The following is a 21435-nucleotide window of genomic DNA, read 5'->3' on the forward strand; positions in this document are numbered from 1 at the left end:
CTTTTTAATTTTTTCCCTGGGAGACTTAGCTCTGTAATATTTTTTAATTTATGCTTCTTGCATTTATCTTTGCAGTGATATGGCAGATCCATTGGTGCTCAGTAGGCAGTGATGCCAGAACTGGACATCTTTCCATTACAGTTGAGTTTGCATATGCTCCTATAGCATTAATTGTAATGTTTTCTAAGTAGTGCATCTCCTCTCTTTACCTTTTAGCTATACTCAGAGGCTCCCAAAAAAGACCTGGAGTCAGTGTTCCTGGAAACTAGTTAGGAACAAATATCCAGATGTGTGTTCCTGAGACAAGAGCCTGGAGACTTCTCCCTGTGACAATTTACGTCAATAAAAGTAAGGCAGACCTTAACCTTATCAGAATACCCAAACATATAAGTTGAAAACAATAAGCTAAGATGTGATGAGAGTGCCTTGCTTGAGGTGGAGGGAATGGAAGGGAAATGGAGATTTTTTTTTTTAATGTATTTATTCTTTTTGGTTTTTTTTTTAGATTTATTTATTTATTTATACAAGCACTGGGCACAGTCAGAAGTGCGAGAGGGCGAGAGAACCCACCAGAGCCAGAGCGGGGAGCAGAGCAGGCAGACTGAAGTACACTGCTGAGGGGAGCAGCGGGCGGCAGGAGAGGTCTGCGCGCCATGTGGGACCCTCCTCTGGTGGCCAGGGAGCAGCCGGAGATCGAACCGGCGCTACAGAGGCCACAGGCAGCCTCGCAACCCAGCGGTCAACCGCTGCGTCACCGGGGAGGCCCGGGAAATGGAGATTTTTGTCTATAAATTCTTGTTACCTAGCATAATGGCTTTCTAAAAGGGCATAAAAACTATTGTTCTCACTTTGTACTCCAATGCCTTTGATAATCTCACCCCCATTCCCTACTTTCTAAGTATACATGTCTCTTTGCTATTCTTCAAATTGCCATATATGCTCCATTTTAGCATTTCCCATGTATTTTGCCTGGACCTATTTTCCAGACACTCACCAAGTTCAAGCCTTGACTTTTCCATGCCTTGTATCAAAAGTCACCTTGTCAAAAGCGTCACTATCGAAAACACATACCCATCCACTTTCGTTTATGTCTAATCTCCTTTTTCTCTTGTTCCTGTGATCTGTTTTGATGCCAAGACCAATACTTCTCTTTTTACCTGTTCAGGGTCATTGCTTTGCTGAGTCTCCATTTTCTATGGTGTATCAACAAATTTACCCTCTTTATTGCATCACTGTAATCAGCATAGAATAAACTATTTTCCTCCCATCTGAAAAAAACAAACAAATAGAACAAAACCCCTTGTCACACTTCCATCTCAAGGCATTACATATCTAAACTATATTTAACTTCTCTTTTGATTATGAGATCTTGGAAGAGTTGTGTGTATTTATTATTTGCTGGCATTGCTTAACTTTCTTCATTTCTCTTACTACACTTGGACCTATTGACTAATATGCTTTATGTTATTTCCTCATTCTGTCTCATCCCACCCAGTGACATGAGAAATCTCCACAAATTCTGTATTTGAGCTTGGTACACTGTCTAGAATAAAGTACATGTATTATGTATTTTCGTTGAATGAATGAGAGAATGAGTAGACACATTTTTTTTTTTTCTATAACACTTGGTTACAAGTTGGGCTTCCTTGGTGGCACAAGGTGTTAAGAGGCAGCACTACGAAGCTATCTGCAGCCACTGCAGCATGAATTTGATCCCTGGCCAGGAACCTACCCATATGGTGCAGCAGACCTCTCCTGCCTCACCTGCTGCTCCCCTCAGCAGTGTATTTCAGTCAGTCTGCCTGTTCTGTTCCCCAATCTGTCTCTGGTGAATCCTCTCATCCCCCTCATCTCTGGCCTGTACCCCAGTTCTTATATGCATAAAATAAATTTTTTATATTAATTTTTTACATCATTTTTCATTTTTAAACAATATTTGCTTCCCCTCCACCCCCTCATATGTATTCCCATAGAGTTTCCTTCACCAATGCGCCCGTGCACCATCACCTCAGTCCCCTGTGCTCCTCCCTCCCTCCCTCTAATCCCTCTCCCTCCTCCTCCCCTGCAGGATGTCTCTGATTTATAATTGTCCGTTTTTGCTTTATTGTGTTTTGTACTATTATTATTTTTTTTACAGTGGTGTCTTATTTGGTTCCCCTATATTCCTGGTATAAATGAAACCATCTGATATTATTCTTTTTCCTTTTGGATTATTTCACTGAGCATAATTCCTTCTAGCTCCATCCACCTTGCTGTGGATGGCATGAGTTTATCTTTTTTGATTGCTGAATAATATTCCATTGTGTATATATACCACATCTTCTTGATCCAGTCATCTATTTTTTGGCATTTGGGTTGTTTCCAGGTTTTACCTGTTATAAATAGTGCTACAATAAATACAGGTATACAGGTGTTTTTTAGAATCAATGTTTTTGTGTCCTTTGGGTAGATCCCTAATAGTGGAGTTGCTGGATCTTGGGGTAGCTCCATTTTTAGTAGGCTGAAGAAACTCCAGACAGCTTTCCATAGTGGTTGGACCAGTTTGCACTCCCACCAGCAATGTAGGAACGTTCCTTTTTTACCACATCCTCAGCAACATTTGTTGTTGCTTGTTTTTTGTTATGTGCCATTCTTACTGGTGTAATGTGGTATCTCAATGTGGTTTTAATTTGCATTTCCCTGATTATAAGGGGTGTTGAACATTTTTTCATATCCCTGTTGGTCATTTGCATTTCTTCTTTGGAGAATGTCTTTTAAGTTCTTCTGCCCATTTCTTTCTTTCTTTTTTTTTTTTTGACCAAAGCATTTATTTAGAATTATTTACTTTCAGAAAGATCTGTGTGATGTCTCAGACAAATATATAATGCCACATTTTAAATGATTATTTAAAGATTTAGAACAATCTTTTTTGTGAGCATCTAAGCAGCTCCATATTTTTTACAAGCCTTGTTTCGTTAAGAGTTGGAATTTGTTATTGGTCTACACCTGGTTTAGTTTATTTAAAATACAATTGGACACGCATCGAGGAGCTCCCATGTATAAAGTACCACATGTGTTCTGCCCATTTCTTGACTGGATTGTTCATTTTGTTTTTGTTGAGTCGAGTCGTGTGACTTCTTTGTAATATCTTTGTGATCAGTCCCTTATCAGCTGACTGTAGTGCAAAGATTTTTTCCCAATCACTGGGGTGTCTCTCTGTTTTGGTTAATGTCTCTTTTGCTGTGCAGAAGTTTTTCAGTGTGATGTAATCTAAGGTATTTATCTTTTCCTTGACTTTCTCTGCTTTGGGTGATGAGTCTTTAGAGATGCTATAGGGTTGTATGTCTTGTAGTGTTTTACCTATATTTTCTTCTATATATTTTGTGATTTCAGGTCTTATGTCCAGTTCTTTTATCCATTTTGAGTTGATTTTTGTGCATGGTGAAAGGTAGTGGTCTGGTTTCATTTTTTTGCATGTGTGGTCCAGTTTTCCCAGTACCATTTATTGAACAAACTGTGTTTCATTTCATATTCTTTGCTCCTTTGTCAAAGATCAGTTGTCCATATAAGTCAGTTTTAGTTCTGGGCTCTCTATTCGGTTCCATTGGTCTGTGTGTCTATTTTTTTTTTCATTAACAAGCTGTTTTAATTATTATGGCTTTATAGTGTAGCTTGAAGTTTGAAAGTATGATACCTTCTTTCTCCTTTGTTTTCATCAGTAGGGCTTTGGCTATTTGTGTTTTTTTTTGTGTTTCCCTATGAATTTCATCAGTATTTGTTCTATTTCTTTGAAGAATGTCATTGAGATTTTTATTGGAATAGTGTTGAATCTGTATATTGCTTTTGATAGGATGGACATTTTAATAATGTTAATTCTTCTAATCCATGAGCAGGGGATGTCTTTCCATTTCTTTGTGTCTTCTTCTATTTCTTTTAACAGTGTTTTATAACTTTCTTTGTAAAGGTCTTTCACCTCTTGTTAGGTTTATTCCCAAGTATTTGATTTTTTTGTTTCAGTTATAAAAGGGTTGGTTTTCTTGATTTCTTCTTCAGATTGATTGTTTGTGTATAGGAAGGCTACTGATTTTTGTGTGTTGATTTTGTATCCTGCACTTTACTGAGCTGGTTGATTATTTTGAGTAGTTTTTCCGTGGAGTTTTTAGTGTTCTCTATGTATATTATCACATTATCTGCAAATAGTGACAGTTTTACTTCTTCTTTCCCTATCTGGGTTCCTTGTATGTCTTTCTTTGTCTTATTGCTCTGGCTAGGACCTCCAGTATTATATTGAAGAGCAGTGGTGAGAAAGGATATCCTTGTCTTGTTCCTGATCTTAAAGGATAAAATAAATCTTTAAAAAAAAAAAACAACTCTTGGTTATAAGAAATGACACATTTGGCTCCCAGGACATCAAGCTTACCATTTCTTCCTTCCTTCTTAACTTCCCTTTTAAAGTATATTCTGCTATTTTTCTCTCTCCTGATCTTTAAATTGAGTTTTGGACTCATACTTTGAACTAAAGTTGCGATGCATGGCAAGAGGTCAGGAGCTAGCTATTGTAATATAGAGCAAGGGCTCATTCAGGTTAGAGTCCCTGGGTTTGGTTCCTGCTTCTACTCCTTACTAATTTTTGCAATTTAGCCTCAGTTCCTCATAAGAAAAAAGAAAGGGATATAATAAAACCTCAGAAGGTTGTTGCATGGAATAAGTGGAATCAATGTAAGTTCTTGGTAGAAGCATATTTGGCTTATAGAGAACATCAAAAATATTATATACTATAAAGTCTGAACATTAAAGCAAGTGCCACAGCATAAAGTGTCAATGCATTAACCAGGAACCTAAAACCTAAATTGTCTCCAATTAATGTTCAGTTTTTCATGATTAAAAGTAAATATTGAAAATTTGTACCTGCAAGTATTTATTTATTTCCAATAAGTGTTTTACTTTTATACTTCTCCTGTTTAAATATATTTTAATTTTTTTAAATTTAATTTCATTTTTTTTAATAGAGGCATGTTTTATTCATTTATTTATTTGTTTGTTTTGTTTATACATGCACTGGGTACAGTCAGAAGTGTGGGAGGGTGAGAGAATTCACCAGAGCCAGAGTGGGGAGCAGAGCAGGCAGAAGGACCGAAGCACACTGCTGAGGGGAGCAGCAGGCGGCAGGAGAGGTCTACGCGCCATGTGGGACCCTCCTCCAGTGGCCGGGGAGCAGCTGGGGATCGAACCGGCCGCGGGCAGCTTCGCAACCCAATGCTCAACCGCTGCGCCACCAGGGAGGCCCTCCTGTTTAAATATATATTAGTGTCTATGTAAAAGGAAAAGCTTAATTAATTTTCCTATTTCTAGATTTCTACAATTGATTTGGATTTAGAGAGGCTTAAATCAAGTAGGATGCACTGTTTTTTTCCTGATGCTTCTTAGGAGGTATCAGCATTTTTGAGTTCATGATAGTATATATATATTCTATAATGCTTCATTGTGTACAAAATATTTAAATCTATTTGTTTATTTTATTCACTGATATAATGATTTTTACTAGCATTTTCATAATATGTATGTAAAAAAACCCTGCATCCCAAGAACTTAGGTGACTTGTCCAAAATTAAATAAATGGTAGTTCAGAATTGAGGTTTGGATGCTGATTTCCTTACTTTCAGTGTCATATCCTTCCCATTCCTCATTGTTGTTTTCTTTAAAGATTTATTTATTTTTATACAAGAGCTGGGGTACAGGCCCTAGGTGCGGGAGGGTGAGAGGATTCACCAGAGACAGAGAGGGGAGCAGAACAGGCAGATGACCGAAATACACTTCTGAGGGGAGCAGCAGGCACAACAGGAGAGGTCTGCCATGCCATGTGGGAATCTCAACCCACTGCACCACTGGGGAGGCTCCCACTTCTCATTGTTAAAAGAGAAACACTGAGTTCAAATCTTCAGGGTTTGAAACTCTTAATGAGTGCATCTAGAATGATAACTGACAGTGAGTCCCAGGGTAAATTTGAAATAAGATTTTAAAAAGTATCTTGCAGGTATATGCCATCCTTAACTTGGGCAATATATACCAATTTTTTTTTTAATGTTGTCTTTTACCATTACTGATTTCTAGCCTAACTGGTTAGAGATTGTGGTTTAACTTTCTCATATTTTTAGAAAGGAAGTAAGGTTTTCCTTTTGTGACTATCCTGTAAACCTCATAAAATCAGTAAATCCTAGACATCTGGGAAATTACTTCTTGAAGTCCATGGTTCAATAAAGATGCATTCCCTATGGTTGTTGTTGAGTCTCCCCTAAAACATGTTTTGGATTGATTGAAGATTGACATAGGTGGACACAGAGCGTAATGTTAAAAATTATAATATTTGAGTCCTTAATTTCGTTTTGTTTTTAATTCAGGCCACACAAGATTATTCAGAAACTCTGGAAGATTTCAGAATTGCTTAGAAAATTGCCATTGAGGCCACACCAGTATGAAACACAACCTGGGCATGAGGTAGGTGAGCACCCTCATTTCCTCTAGAGGGCAGCAAGATTTTGGGCTGTGTTCTCTGAAGTTCTAATGTAATCTCAAGGCCCATGAACTCATGAACTGGGCATCTCTTTGTGAGTCAGTCCATGAGACCAAAGCACCAGCTCTGTGAATTGAAATTAAGTTACTACGTCAATAGGCAGAGCTTCCTGACTGCATATGAATATGCTCAAACCCAAGGAGGGTTAGTAGAGATAGCTTTTAAACCCTTGCTAGAAGGCAGAGAAAGAGGAAGTTCCTTCGGTGCATAGCAGCCTGCCCCTCCTCCTGCTGAATTTTTAACTTCATATTTTCCCCACTAAATCAGAATTGATGCAGCCTATGTAAATGTGTAGCGTTTGAAAATTGAAAATCACGTTGAAAAATAATGATGTTGTTGACTATACAAGGCAATGTCTTAAAATCGAATAACTGCGATGCATGTGGTTAACTGTATCTATGCAGGAAGTGGTTTCATGCAAGTTTTTATGTTCAACCCTCACCCCCCTCCATTTTTTTTTTTCTCAAGTACTGAAATTAAGCAGCATCCAACGTAGGCCTACTCTTACAACATGTGACTTGACTGTTTTCCGTTTTTGCTGAAAGAGTTATTAGCACTTAGAAGTTGATGGCAGTTTCAATAACAAGTCATCACCGGGAAAGGTAAGTGAGTTTTCCTTTTAAATTGAACATTAAATTTAAACTTGAACATTTTCGGCTAAGTACCTATGCTTTCTTGAGAATATACAGACATTTCTACAAAAAAAAGAAGTGATTTTTTTTTTACCTGTGGCTGAAACATCAGCTTATTTTTTTTTTTGATGTAGGAAAAATATTCATTTTATATTTGTAGTTGTCAAATCTAAGGTCCTTTACTAAGATATTCTAACAGGATCAGTAGCGAATATTTTATACTAAAGTAGTAAAGACAGAATAAGGTATAATTTTCATTTGAAATTGCTTTTAGAAATAACTACTAGAGAAAATGTCAGGCTTTGTATCTTTAACTGATTGTTTTATAAAAAATACATACCATTCAAGTTCCAGATAGTAAAGAGAAACGGGCATCTGGATAATAAGAAAAAACATCTAAATTGCAGTGTGAAAGATAGCCACTATAAAGTAAAGAGGTAAAGTTGACTTCAGAAAATTTTATAAAGATTCTCAAACATATAGTTTATTAAATAGCTATTAAAAACTATGAAAGTTCTAAAATGTAAAAGAAGGATTTCTAGCATTACATTTGAGTATTTCCCCCTAAATTTTTTTCAATATGTAGGGTAAAATGAGAGTAAGTGTCTCTTTTAAGCAAAACTCTTATGTTTAAAAGAACAGTAACAGTTGACTTCATTGAACGTTACTTCTGGGAAAAGAAGCAAATTTGAGATACACTTTTGTTTTTCATGTAGTTATATAATTTTCCTTCTTTGAGATTTTTCCAAAGAAATAACCTTCAAAATGAAAAGTTGTTAATCATAAACTGAAAAGAACTTTTATTTTGCCTTTATTCTTTCACAGACTGTCTTTGTGTGCTATGACATATGTACAGAAAATATAAAAGTATTGTTAATCTCAGAGACAAACACCAAAATAAATCCAACTATAGATTTTTGAAAGAATTTTAATAAAAGTTCCAGATATGATCTATTCTTCCCTTTATTATTTTTATTGTGCTGTTGGATGGGGGAAGAGATAGTCCCCACAACACCTATTTTTTTGTGTTATTAAAAATTGGTTACAGGATTGATAAGTGGCAACAATTTTCTTTTCTTTTATTGTCTCCTACTGAAAGACACATATAAATGGTTTTTGATGTGGTCAATTGAGTAGGAAATTATTAGGCATACTAGCACACTCCATTTTAAGATCTCTTCAATTGTCAGTACTGAAGCTTTCTACTTGTTGACTATTAAAATGATCATAAAAAAATAGAGATTAGAACTTGGTGTTCAATACATTTTTTTTATTGTTATACAGTAATAAAACCCTGATAACATGTGTTTGCCTTGATATTCTGATTAGTTTTTCAATTTGTTGTATTTCCTCACAATGGATAGCATTATTTAAATCTGACTCCAATATTGTGGTTCTGAACCTCTAACTATAGAAACTGTATAATTCATATAGTTTGTCTGGATATGTTATTACTTTACTTCATTTTATTATAAAGGAAAATCAAATGAATAAACACATGATGTGCTTTCACATTAGCATGAAAGAATATCCACATAAGCATTGGGTAATGAAAAATCCATTAGCATTTTTTAAATCATTTAATATTAAAAAAATCAAATTATTTATAAAACTTGTTTTACTAAAAGTAAAATTATAAATACTTTATAGAGTATGTGCAAAATTAAGAATTATTTAGACATAGCTTAGTATGAATTTATAAAGAGGAATAAGAAGAGATGATAGGTGTATAAACTCAGACATTTTCAGAATTATTTGTAAAAACATGTGATGCATTATCTTTTGAATGTGTGGACCAAATATTAAGAATTACTCACAAATGAGTTACCATAGGTTACTATGCCTTTATATATATATGTGTGTGTGTGTGTGTGTGTGTATATAAAGTGAATAAATAAGAAACAGATTTTGAAGTAAAATATATGCTGGGGATCTTTTTTGGAGAGTCATTTCAAAGCTGATTTGTTAAAATAATATCATACTTTTCCAGTTGGGGCCAGCACTCAGCCAAATTCAGTAAAGAAGAAAAAAGTTTTCCTTGATAATCTTCCTCCTGTTCTTTTTAAATCTGAAATGGTCTATTCTGTCCCTGATTTGTGATCTCCCAGACCCCACTTTGCTGCTTCAGAATCATCCCTATGGCCCTTGAAACTTACTCATCCTATTTCCTAGCACTTAGGACACCTACTTAAAAAAAAATCTGTGCTTACAGAGAAGGCTACAGAGCTCTGTTTCTTTTAACTTTTTAGGCAGGCTTCCCCCTCTCCTCCTAGTCGAATTTGGTAAGATATCTTAATAGACATAAACTGCAGGAACAGGTAAATATTGAGGACTTCTATATCAAGGAAGAGACAAGTATCATGACAAATAGTTGGGGACCATCTTTTGGGGGCCAAAATAATATTTTGTTAAACATTGGTCCTGCCTGTGGTATTTAAAGCAAAATTTCTGAGAGTATCTTATATGAAAGGTCTATCACAGAAATAGTACCAGTTCTCTAAGATTTTTTTGAAGAAATACCAACTTTCTTTTAATAGATAATCTAAATCTATAATCTATAATCTAAATCTATAATCTAAATTATACTTCTTCAGACTATTTTGGTATTCCCATGCACTTGGAAAATACTTAGTGTCATCATTTTTACGTATATATATTAAAAATCATTTACTGTCCTGACTCTTTTGGCACCAAGACATCTATTTTTGCATTCTGAAATAAATGGTAATCCAAATGGAATCTGAAATATATTTAAAAGCACTCTAAATTTCAACTTAGTTGTTAAATTGCCTTTGTTTGCAAATGATAGAAAACTAGTTAATATTTGTCTAGTCAAAAGATATAAGCATTGACTTGTATAATTGAAAAATCAAAAGATATAAGCATTGACTTGTATAATTGAAAAATCTAAGGAAAATGAACTCAGATATGTATGACTGACCCCAGGAGATCAAACAACAGTACAATCAGAGTTAGGTCTCATTTTCATAGCTTTTTTTTTTTTTTAACTGTGCTATAAGCAGTTTCTGGCAGAAGTTGACACTGCATTGACAAGAAAGCTTCAGGTTTATGTATGATCCTTCCAGCAAACTCTTTTGTGAGAGTCCTGTACCACCTGTAGAGGTACCACCTTTCCTGTACCACCTCTGTAGAGATTCCAGATTGAGATTTGATCAAATTGAATTGGGTCACATGACTATAGTTGAGTTATTAATTGAATCTGGGTAACAGCCCCTGAAAAGAGGGGTCTCTACATGTTTTAATTAAAATGCTTTCTCCACAAGAAAGTATAAGTCACCTTTCTCTGTGGCAAAAGCCACAGAACTCCTTTACACAACCACATATGGTCACATTTAAAAGCCTTAGATATGCAACTTCTTTTAATCCAGTCATCAGATCAAAATACAGTGCTAGTTTAAGGATAAGTCTGAATGCAGCCAGGATTTCAGTTTAATCATGTATTTTACCAGCTACTCATGTATGACTCCCTCACCCTGCGTACCACTTGTATCTAAAAACTTATAATGTAGTATGACTAGTACTTTAATAACTGTAATGCAAATAAAATTTGTCAAGCAACATAAAAAGATCTAAGGAATGTTATATTAGGAATTCATTTTTTTTTTTTTTTTAGTATTTCCGATATGTGCCAGGCAAGCCTGAGAATTTTGCAGGAATTTTATCATTCGAGCATATCAGAGAAATCAGGACACATTTGGAGTAAGTCCTTGTAATATTAATAGTTTACAGAGTAAGCTAGAACTGGAGAGGTGAGAAACATTCCAAAGGACAGGATGGTGTGGGCTAAGGGTACAAACACATGGAGAAATGAAGAATTTCCAAGGGAGAATAAGTTTAGCATTGTTAGCTTCAAGTATAGCTTGAGTGTAAAGCCAAAAAGACAGTTTGAGATTACTGTAGAGTAGACTTGTTGAACAAATTATGACTCAGGATTACGGATAACAAGAGCATTGCTGAACAGGGGTAAACTTAAATGAATGTCCACATTTTGTATCTCATTGTATTATCCATCATCAGGACCACAGACCTTCAAATGGTTCCTGCCAAGGAAGAGATAGTTCTGTAAGTTCAGGCACTAGTTTGCCTGCCCAGATACCTTGAGATACTTAAGCAGTCTGTGGTTATACTGAATTTTTACATTTTATGAAGGTCTTTTTTATTTTTAATTTGAGAATAAGAGATATATCAAAATGGATCAAAATAATTTTAGAGACAGTCTTTCTCACATTTTTATTTCTATATGCCCTCATTTACCCCACCTAGATCCAGCAAACAACTCCTTTTTTAGTTATTTTTTAATCTTTCATAATTTATGCAAAAGCATATATTTGCATATATGTATATAAATGCTTCTTTATTATATTGAAGGTAGCCTACTACACATACCTCTCCACCTTGTTTTTTTATCATTTAGTAATATTTTAAGATATTTTCACAGTAAAAAGAATATTTTCTTTTTGATAACTATATAGTATTCTACTGTGTGGCTATGTCAGACTCAATTTAAGCAGTCTCTAATTTAGAGTCATGGCTATTTTCAGTGTTTTTTGCCAATGCAATCAATATTTCAGTGTAATTGTGTACATTGAGCATATATCTTTGGAATGAATTCTCATAAATATCTTTTGTTTATGAGCAAAGAGATAAAATGCTTTTGAGAGTTATTGCCAAATTATCCTTCATGATTGTTGTAACTTTTGAAGTTCCACCAGCACTTAAAAAATGTGAATGCTGGTAGAAATTCCATAGCTTTCCAACTTTTTGTGTTGCCAGACTTTTCAGTTTTTGCCAATGTCTAGAAAGTTATATTTCTTTTTAAGATTTTTTATTTATTTATACAAGAACGAGGTACAGGCCAGATGCGCGGGATGGTGAGAGGATTCACCAGCGACAGGGCGGGGAACAGAACAGACAGACTGATGAAATACACTGCTGAGGGGAGCAGCAGACAAGACAGGAGAGGTCTGCCGCGCCATGTGGGATTCTTGCCGGCCAGCTGGGATCGAACTGGTGCTACAGAGGCTGTGGACAGCTTCACAGCAAGGAGTTCAACCGCCTGTGCCAACAGGGAGGCCCTAGTAAATTATATTTCAACACTGCTTATTTGATATTTCCATTATTATGATTGAGGTTTAACCTGTTTTTAAATGATTAAAAGTCAAATTATTTTTCCTAAGGAAAGTATCCTTCCTCAATGCTCTAATTAATTAAGCATTATTGAAGTAAAAAGTAATGAAGTAAAAAGCATTAGTGAAGTACTAGTCTTAGAATGAGATGCTTTAAGAAGTAAGAAGTTAGGGCTACGATTCAAAATTCTACTTTTATAAAACTTGAAATAGCAGTAATTTAAAATGGGATGGGATATGACTGTTGAAGTGAAGAAGAAAAAAGGAATAAAAATAAGACAAGAGAAAATATATCCAGAAACAAGGTATCAGGGTAGACTAAGACAGATGGTTGTAATTACTAGCTCAAGTAGATAAATTAAGGAAAGAAGAGTACTTTAATGAGTGTATATGTAGATGAATTGGATATAGATCAAATGAAACAAGGAGAGGAAGTTGAGAGAATACTTACTTTATGTGTTCTATCTTTTCTATAGGAAAGCATATCTGATAAAAGTACTTATAGGATGCTAAAGCTTAGACAGAATATAATATTTAATAAAAATTTCCCTGTCAATGCAAACGATACATTTGTGGATTTTAAAATTGTTTTTTTTTTCTTTTTGGTGGGCATAATTCCAATTCAATTCCATAAACAATTTTGAGTTCCAACTAAATACACTGTGTTGTGCTAAGAATATGAGACACAAAGAATCAATGTGCTACCTAGCCAGTGAAAACTTTTTAGGTGGCTTCATACACAAAGGAATTTAAATATGTTTAGATGTAAAAATACAATGCTGTAGAAATCGTGCAGAACATGCTATTATCAGAGTCCCAAAGGTTTCTTTTTTTGAAGATTTATTTATTTATGCATACAAGAACCGGGGTACAGGCCAGAGGTGTGGGGGGTGGGAGGATTTACCAGAGACAGAGTAGAGAACAGAACAGGCAGAGTGACTGAAATACACTGTTGAGGGGAGCAGCGGGCAAGTCAGGAGAGGTCTGCTGCACCATATGGGTAGCTCCCTGCCTGGGGATTGAGCTCATGATACAGTGCCTTCAGATAGCTTCATACTGTTGCCTCTTAATCCCTTGTACCACCAGGGAGGCCCTCAAAGATTTCAATTTATCAAATTCAATGGTCACTTTTGTGTCCTCATATTATCCAACACCTAAACTGTATCTGATATAACTGAACAATTTTTCTCTTGAACTTCTCCATTTGACTTTTGGAATGTTTCATTCTTACAGTTTTTCCTCAAACTAACAGAATGCCATTTCTCTATCTCTTTTGCTAACCTCTCCTCATCATCAGACCCTCTAAATGTTCACATTCCCTGTACTCAATTTTCAGATTTCTACTCTTCTAGTCTCAATGCTTGTCTTCTTAGATTTTTTTCCTAGATGGTATTATTTAGTGTTATGAGTTTAAATACTATTAATATTCTAATTACATCTTAATGTCAAAGTTTTTATTCTTAGTGCTAAAACTATAAATGAAATTTATACTCATCACCTCCACTTGAATGTCTCATGGAGACACCAAAATTAGTATGTTCAAAACTTAGCACTTTTTTTTGTTAGTTCTGCTTTATAAATTGTGTTGTTTTTCATTGAAGTAATATTGGATTACCACCCCCAAACTAACCCTGCTTCTTTCTGTTTTCCTTCATTTCACTGGTACCACCATTCACATATCTGTTCATAGAAATACTAAGAATTACCTATGATTTTACTTTTTCCCTCATCCTTCCTCCCCAAACCATATTGAATTCTTCATCAATAAGCAGACTACAAAATCTTGACTTAATTCCCATTCTCCTGTTTAATTTTCTCAATAATCATTCTTAATAAGTTAGTATCTTTTTTTCAGTCTAATGGCTTTTTAAAAATATGTATTTATTTATTCATGCATAGAAGAACTGAGCTACAGGCCAGAGGTGTGGGGGATGAAAGCATTCACCAGAGACAGAGTGGAGAGCAGAGCAGGCAGGCTGACTGAAATACACTGCTGAGGGGAGCAGCAGGCAAGACAGGAGAGGTCTGCTGCGCCAGGTGAGTATCTTCCTGGCAAGCTGGGGACTGAACTCCTGGTGCAGAGGCTGCGGGTAACTTCACAGTGCTGTGTTTAACCTGTTGCTCCACCAGGGACGCTCTCTTTTTATTTTTATTAATATTCTGTTTGTTGGTGATTGATTCTCCCTCCCCATAAAAATTGCTAAATTAATACACTATAATAAATGACATTTTGATGATTTCATGGTTTTAGCTTCACTTTTTAGTTTCAAGTTAGAAAAAAAATCATACAAAATACATGGAGAATGTTGATTTGCACATTTTGAATGAACTAAAGAAAGTTGAAAAAGTCACAACTTCTAGAATCTTTTATTGAGTATTTTTGTGCCCCAAATTTGTTTTTCTTTGTGGTCCTTATATAGACTCTGAAGGACAGGAAACTATCCTATGAACAATGAAAATACTGATAAAGATGCAGGGAAAACAAGATGAAACAATAAAATAAACTATTATTTTGTATACTTTTTTTTCTCATTGTCATGAGTACTTATACCACTTTTGTAGTCTGTTCATATATTTTATATTTACATATGTTAATTTTGTATTTGGGGTTTTTAGTTAATAGATATTATCTTAGCAGGAATGGATTAGACATTTAGCAAGGAGTAAATATATTTTAAAATTACCAGAATTCAATCTCTTCTCATCACTGCTTACTATGGAATTCTCCTGAATCATTTCCTTACTTCTGCTATTCATCTGATGGTAATTCTCCAGGTCCTAAGCCTTAAAACATACAACTCTTACTAAAGCATTCTAAATGACTTCTATTATACTTCAAATTAATTCAGTATCCTTTCATGATTTGCAAGTCATCCCCTATCTCATTATTCCATTTTCCATTTCTGTTTTCCTAAATGGAATTTTGGACATGGGGAGTTATATATCACACATGCACGCACACTCACGCACACACACTTCACATTATATTTATATATACTTACTTAATGGTTATTTTCACCTTACATCAAATGATCAATGAAGGTATTGACCTTATATGTCTTCTGCTGGTTCTAAAAAATAGGATGTATAAAAGGGTAGAGACGCTAGAAATATATTTCAAACAAATAAAACCTTACCTTATAGGTACATTTTGAATAACCTGGCAATGATGAAAGGTTAGATTGAAGTGTGGATCCATTATATAGTGTGGTGTCTTTCTAATACAGAGAAAAATAACTCACCTTCTAAGAACACATTGACATGTACTAATGGAAAACACCCACCACTTCTCAGTACTCAACTTTTAAGATGTCTTGCTAAAAAAATATGGTTTAAGTTCATTTTAGATTCATTTCTGAAAATCTTAAAGAACTTTATGTTCTTGTCTCCACTAATACGATGCCAACCTCAGAGTTAAATGAGATATAAAAGCATTATGAAAGGTAGAATGCTCAGGAAATTGGGTGCTGAGTCAAGGGAAATTTTGTTTTGGTAAATTTCTCTTTTCTGTTAATTTCATATCAGAGGGCCTCCCCTGGTGGCGCAGCAGTTGAGCGCTGGGCTGTGAAGCTGCCCACAGCCTCTGCAGTGCCAGTTCAATCCCTGGCCCCGGTGAGCGTCCCACATGGCGTGACAGACCTCTCCTGCTGTGCCCGCTGTTCCCCTCAGCACTGTTAGTCTGCCTGTTCTGTTCCCTGCTTTGGCTCTGGTGAATTATCTTTCCCTCCCACACTTCTGACTGTACCCGGTGCTTGTATAAATAAATAAATAAATCTTTAAAAAAATTCATATTAGAATTTTAGGAGTTAGAACTGAGTGGTAGATTTTATTGTTTTCTTTCTGCTAAATGCACCGAAGAATCAAATAATTTGATTCTTCATATGATATCTTTATAATTTAATGATTGTTTTAAAGAAAGTGAATATAGGACAAAAAAAATGAGTGTTGATAATTCCAGTGGTGTTTCCAGCCCTGTGGTAGTTAGAAAGGTATTATAAAAAATAGGTAATATTTCCTTATTCTCAAGATGTGTACCGTAGGATGTAACACTCATCAACATAAAAGAGTGATACTACTAATAATCAACATTCCTATGACTTATGCAATGCATACTATATTTCAGATATTTGCATCCCTAATAGCATTTAATATTCACAAAAATTAAGTAAGAGTGTGCAAATCCCCAGTTTAAAAATTAGGAAGCTAAGGCTAAATCATTAAATGCCCAAATTTATAGAGCTATTTGGCAGACTGGGTTCTGACTCAAAGGCAGATCTGGGTAAGTCAAAATCCAAATTATTTTCACTATGCTATGCTGCAATTTCTAAGCATTTTAAGTGTAAGCAGTTAAGTAATGCTGGACTTCATTCATGAGTTTGTATAGTCTGAAAAGGTCTAAAAGGATTCTAATTTGTTTTATTTCTAAATCAGTGCCATATGTTGCAAACCTGTTATATATTAACTACGTGTGTTGTCTTATATAGAGATAAAATATGGAAGAAAGAAAACTGGTTTTGTTTTAGTTTGTCTTTTATTACAGGTATCTTTTCTATTTCTCTCTTTTGGACTCTGTTTCTCCTCAGGCCTTAAATCCCCCAAATTCATAATGTCCATTAAGATAGTAACTAGCCACAATTGCTGTTTACCATTTGAATTTAATATTCCAATGTTAGAAGAAACTGAGTATAAAATAAGCACCAGATTTCAAAGGGTTAATTCAAATTAAGGGAATGAAATTAATTCACTAATATTTTATATTAATTATATACTAAAATTATAAAATGTCTTATTAGGTTAAATAAAATACATTACTAAAATTAATTTTATCTGCTTCACTGTACTCCTCTAATGTGACTAGCAGAAACTCTTAAATTTGTGACTCAGATTATGTTTCTAATGGATGATATAGTTCTGGATCATCATCTCTACTCATGAAATTTCCTTGACATTAGATTGACCTTTAATCCCTCAAATTTGGCCCTTGAATTTCTATCACTGGCCTTGGCCTCACTCCCAGTATTGTTCTTCATTTCTAAACCCATAATCTCCCAATGGAATCCTTTACATTCACCTAACTTCAGTTAGGATACTTCTATTCCTCAAGTCACTTGAACGAGTAATCTTGGAATTCCTATTGACTTTCATTTGTCACTTATTCCAGAGTCAGTCAGTTGCCTTGTTTTAGGGGCAAAAATTCCCTTGCTTCATTTTTACTATTGTCATAGTTGCTAATTTGTTTAGACCATGGCAAGAGAGTCTTGTTTTCATAATCTAATTTCTATTACCATCTTTTTTGCTCATTTCAGGTTTATTTTACACTAAAGAATGATGATTGTGTTCAAGTTAATAAATCTAAGTGTAAATATCTATTATCTAATATAGTTAACATCTAATGTATTCTATCTAGAGGTTTTTTTTTTTAATTTGTTTTAAAGATTTATTTATTTATTTATACAAGCACTGGACACAGTCAGAAGTGCAGGAGGGTGAGAGAATTTACCAGAGCCAGAGGGGAGAGCAGAGCAGGCAGACTGACAAAATACACTGCTGAGGGGAGCAGCGGACAACAGGAGAGGTCTTGATGCAAGCAAGCTAATGAGAAAAGTTGAAAATTCAAATAAAGTTAATAGAAGATAGTGAAGCATGGAAAAATTGAATTGCTTGAGGATAGAGTGAGAAAATGTGTATGCCAAATTTTAGTTCAGAACTTTTATTATTCATTGTTCAGACTGTAAATACATTAAGCACATAGGCAAGAAAGTCAGACAAACAAAACTCAACTCTAGGCTCCACCAGTTGCTAAATATTATATATGTTATTTTATGAAAGCTACTTAATTTCTCTAAGTCTGATTTCCTCATCTAGAAAATGGGCACAAGATTTAAAAAAAAATATATGTATATATATATAAAAGAACTTTGCCTAGATTTTGGTAAAATAATTGTTTTAAAAATATTAAATGTAGTGTGAATTTTAGATAAAGTATAATTTTTTTAATCAGGTTGTCTTGAATCAAATAATGACCATTTCCCCCCCTTCATTATGATATAAAAATCATGCAGGATAATTTTGATTGATTTCTCAATTCCAAGTATTATGATAAGATTACGAAACTCATTAAACACAATTTCTTGCTATTGGTTTCATTTCCTCAATATGGTTGTGTGGGGGAGAAGGAAGAAGGATCAATCTTTTCTTGTTTGTTTGCCAATTTTTGGTTGATATGGAAATTTTCCTTTGAGCAGCTCAAGAAGTAACTCACCAAAAACACCCATTAAAATACCCATTAATTTTGAAGAATTAATATTCATGTAGAATAATTCAAAAAGTTATAGGCAACACTTTGGGCTGAGTTACAAAAAACTGACTGCAAGATAATGAATTACCACCCAGTTTGCAGTACTTTCTATGGCAACCCTAAACAATTAACACATACCCTCATAGAAATATACAGGAGGGAAAAGTAACCCATAGATTCTATTTTGAGATTGATTTGGGCTATTACTTGTCCTTTAGTGAAAAAAATCTCCAGAAATAGCCACAAATATCCTCTCTCCTCCTTGAGTGAATGTGGTCTTTAATACGAACAGGTGTTGCCCATACCCCACTGAGAAAAATGCACCATTACTCAGAGAAGCACTCCTAATAGGAAGAAAGAGACTAAATTAAATGAATGGAGTAATACTACAACTGAAACCACAGGCAAGGAAGTCAGACAAACCAAAATTCAACTCTAGGCTCCACCAGTTGCTAAATATTACATATGTTGCTAAATGTTATATATGTTATTTTGGAAAGAAAAATGTTAGGCAAAAAAGAAAAGAAAAGAAAAGTGGTGGGTGGTCATTAAGTCTTGGGCCTTAAAATAAAATGGAAAAAAGAAAAACTACAGAGACAAAGGGGTGGAGGGTGTGTTACTCTCTTCACCTACTTTTTTGTGTGTTAAATTTAGATTTTGCCTAGGGTGGTAAGGGTAAAACAGTTCATGACCCAGACTGGGGTCTTAGCAAAGTGATTCTAAAAAGGAAAATTAAGAATGTTGGGAATTTCAGGGTCTTGGTTGCTGATCCAGTTAGAAAATCAATTCTTTTGTTTTATTTTCCTCCTGAGTAAACTGTCCAGGATTCCATGTATGGAGCTTTAGTGAATATACCAATCTCAATCTTAACGAGAAAGAGCTTATTGTTCTTTATAATTATTGAGAGCAGGTATGGCAGTGGGGAGTGAGGACAAGAAGCTCAGGAGATAAGTGGTATGGTATTGTACTTAGAGAATTAACATGTCTCACAGGTCAGAGAACTTTAGTTTGTAACTCTGGCTTTAAGAAAGGAGATTAACAATGGATCATTGTTACAGCATGGGAAACCAACTTGAAAGGAAAACAAGGGGCCTCTCTGGTGGCCCAAGGGGTTAAGACACAACCTATGAAGCTATCCACAGCCTCTGCAGCATGAGTTTGATCCCTGGCCAGGGAGCTACTCACATGGCGCGGCAGACTTCTCCTGGCTGGCCCGCTGCTCCCCTCAGCTGTGTATTTCAGTCAATCTGCCTGTTCTGTTCCCCACTCTGTATCTGGCAAATCCTCTCACCCTCCACACCTCTGGTCTGTACCCCAGCTCTTGTATGCACAAATAAATATTAAAAAAAGAAAGGAAAAGAAGATGAGGATGTGTGGCAGAGAATGTGGGTAGAGAATATGACCTGAAACAGTGATGGGGATGGCAAGATGCAGTGGTTGTGCTAAATTCCCTTGACCAAGATGCACTATATCCCAAGTCTATGTGGCAGCTTTTGTTGTGGAGAAGTTGCAGAGTGAACAAGGGCATCTAGTTACACTTCATACTGGGAAGCACCGCCCTTCTAACATAGTAAACTGAATTTATTGAAAGTAATCCTAGTCTTGGAGTAATTAGAGCAGAGGACTTCAGACAGACATTAAATAATTTTCTAGATACAATACATAGCAACAGTAGTGCCAAATACAGTGTCTGACTTAAGGATCCCACTCTTAATTTGGGAAGAAGAGACACACAACTCAAATAGAGAACAGAAAGCAATAGAAGTCAGGGTATGATTATGTGCCAAAACACTACAGGAACACTAAAGACAGTGAGAGCAGAGAGCAAGGGAAAGGGGAACTTGCTGAGCAATAGCAAAAAGCACAGCACAGTATCCTATTCTTAGTAATTTGAGATCATGTTGAAAAAATTATAAGAATCAGTGCAGTGATGTTAATTTCTGATGATTTTCTTCCCAAAGCAGCGATGCAAATATGGCTTAGTTTTGTCCACTGTTTCTACTCCCACCAGCTTGGAGTTAAAAAAAATAAAATATAGAAAGTGATATTGATTTAATATGCACCAGAAACTCCACTCAACCGACAATACAGGGGTCACTTTGGCATCAGGAGTCACAGTCACAAATGCCCTCAGACTGGTCAGCACATCTCTGCAAATCAAGTGGGAAGAGAGAGAACTTGCCCTGTGTGCAGCTTATAGAAGCTTCCCACCCCCCGTGGATGGTTACCATATACACTTTGACTAATTTTTCGCATCTTTTGCTTTTACAAGAGAAGATACATAGACACACACCTTTCCTAAAGTAAAAATCCTCAGTTTTCAATTGGAAACTGATTTAAAACCTTGTTCAGGCCCAACAACATATGTCTGTGGGTTGAATTTGGTTGGAAGTCTGCCTCTTTTCCGCCTCTTCTTGAATTTATAGCTGCTCATAAGAAAGCAGAAGCAGAGTGTAAGGTTTAGAGAGAAGTAGAGTCCTCCAGACAACTCCCATATAGCCAATAAATCCTAATAAATGTTTAGAGACTGGCTAGTGCATTAGAATATTCTATGAAAAAAAATCTATATTTGTGTTATATTTTGCATTTTGGTCTTTGTTTTGTATAACTTTCATGACTGCATTCTTTTTTTTTTTTTTAAGATTTATTTATTTATTTATACAAGCTCTGGGTACAGTCAGAAGTGTGGGAGGATGAGAGAATTCACCAGAGTCAGAGAGGAGAGCAGAGCAGGCAGACTGACGAAGTACACTGCTGAGGGGAGCAGCGGGCAGTAGGAGAGGTCTGCAAGCCATGTGGGACCTTCGC

This window comes from Talpa europaea (assembly GCF_964194135.1).
Source record: "Talpa europaea genome assembly, chromosome: 1".
NCBI lineage: Eukaryota > Metazoa > Chordata > Mammalia > Eulipotyphla > Talpidae > Talpa > Talpa europaea.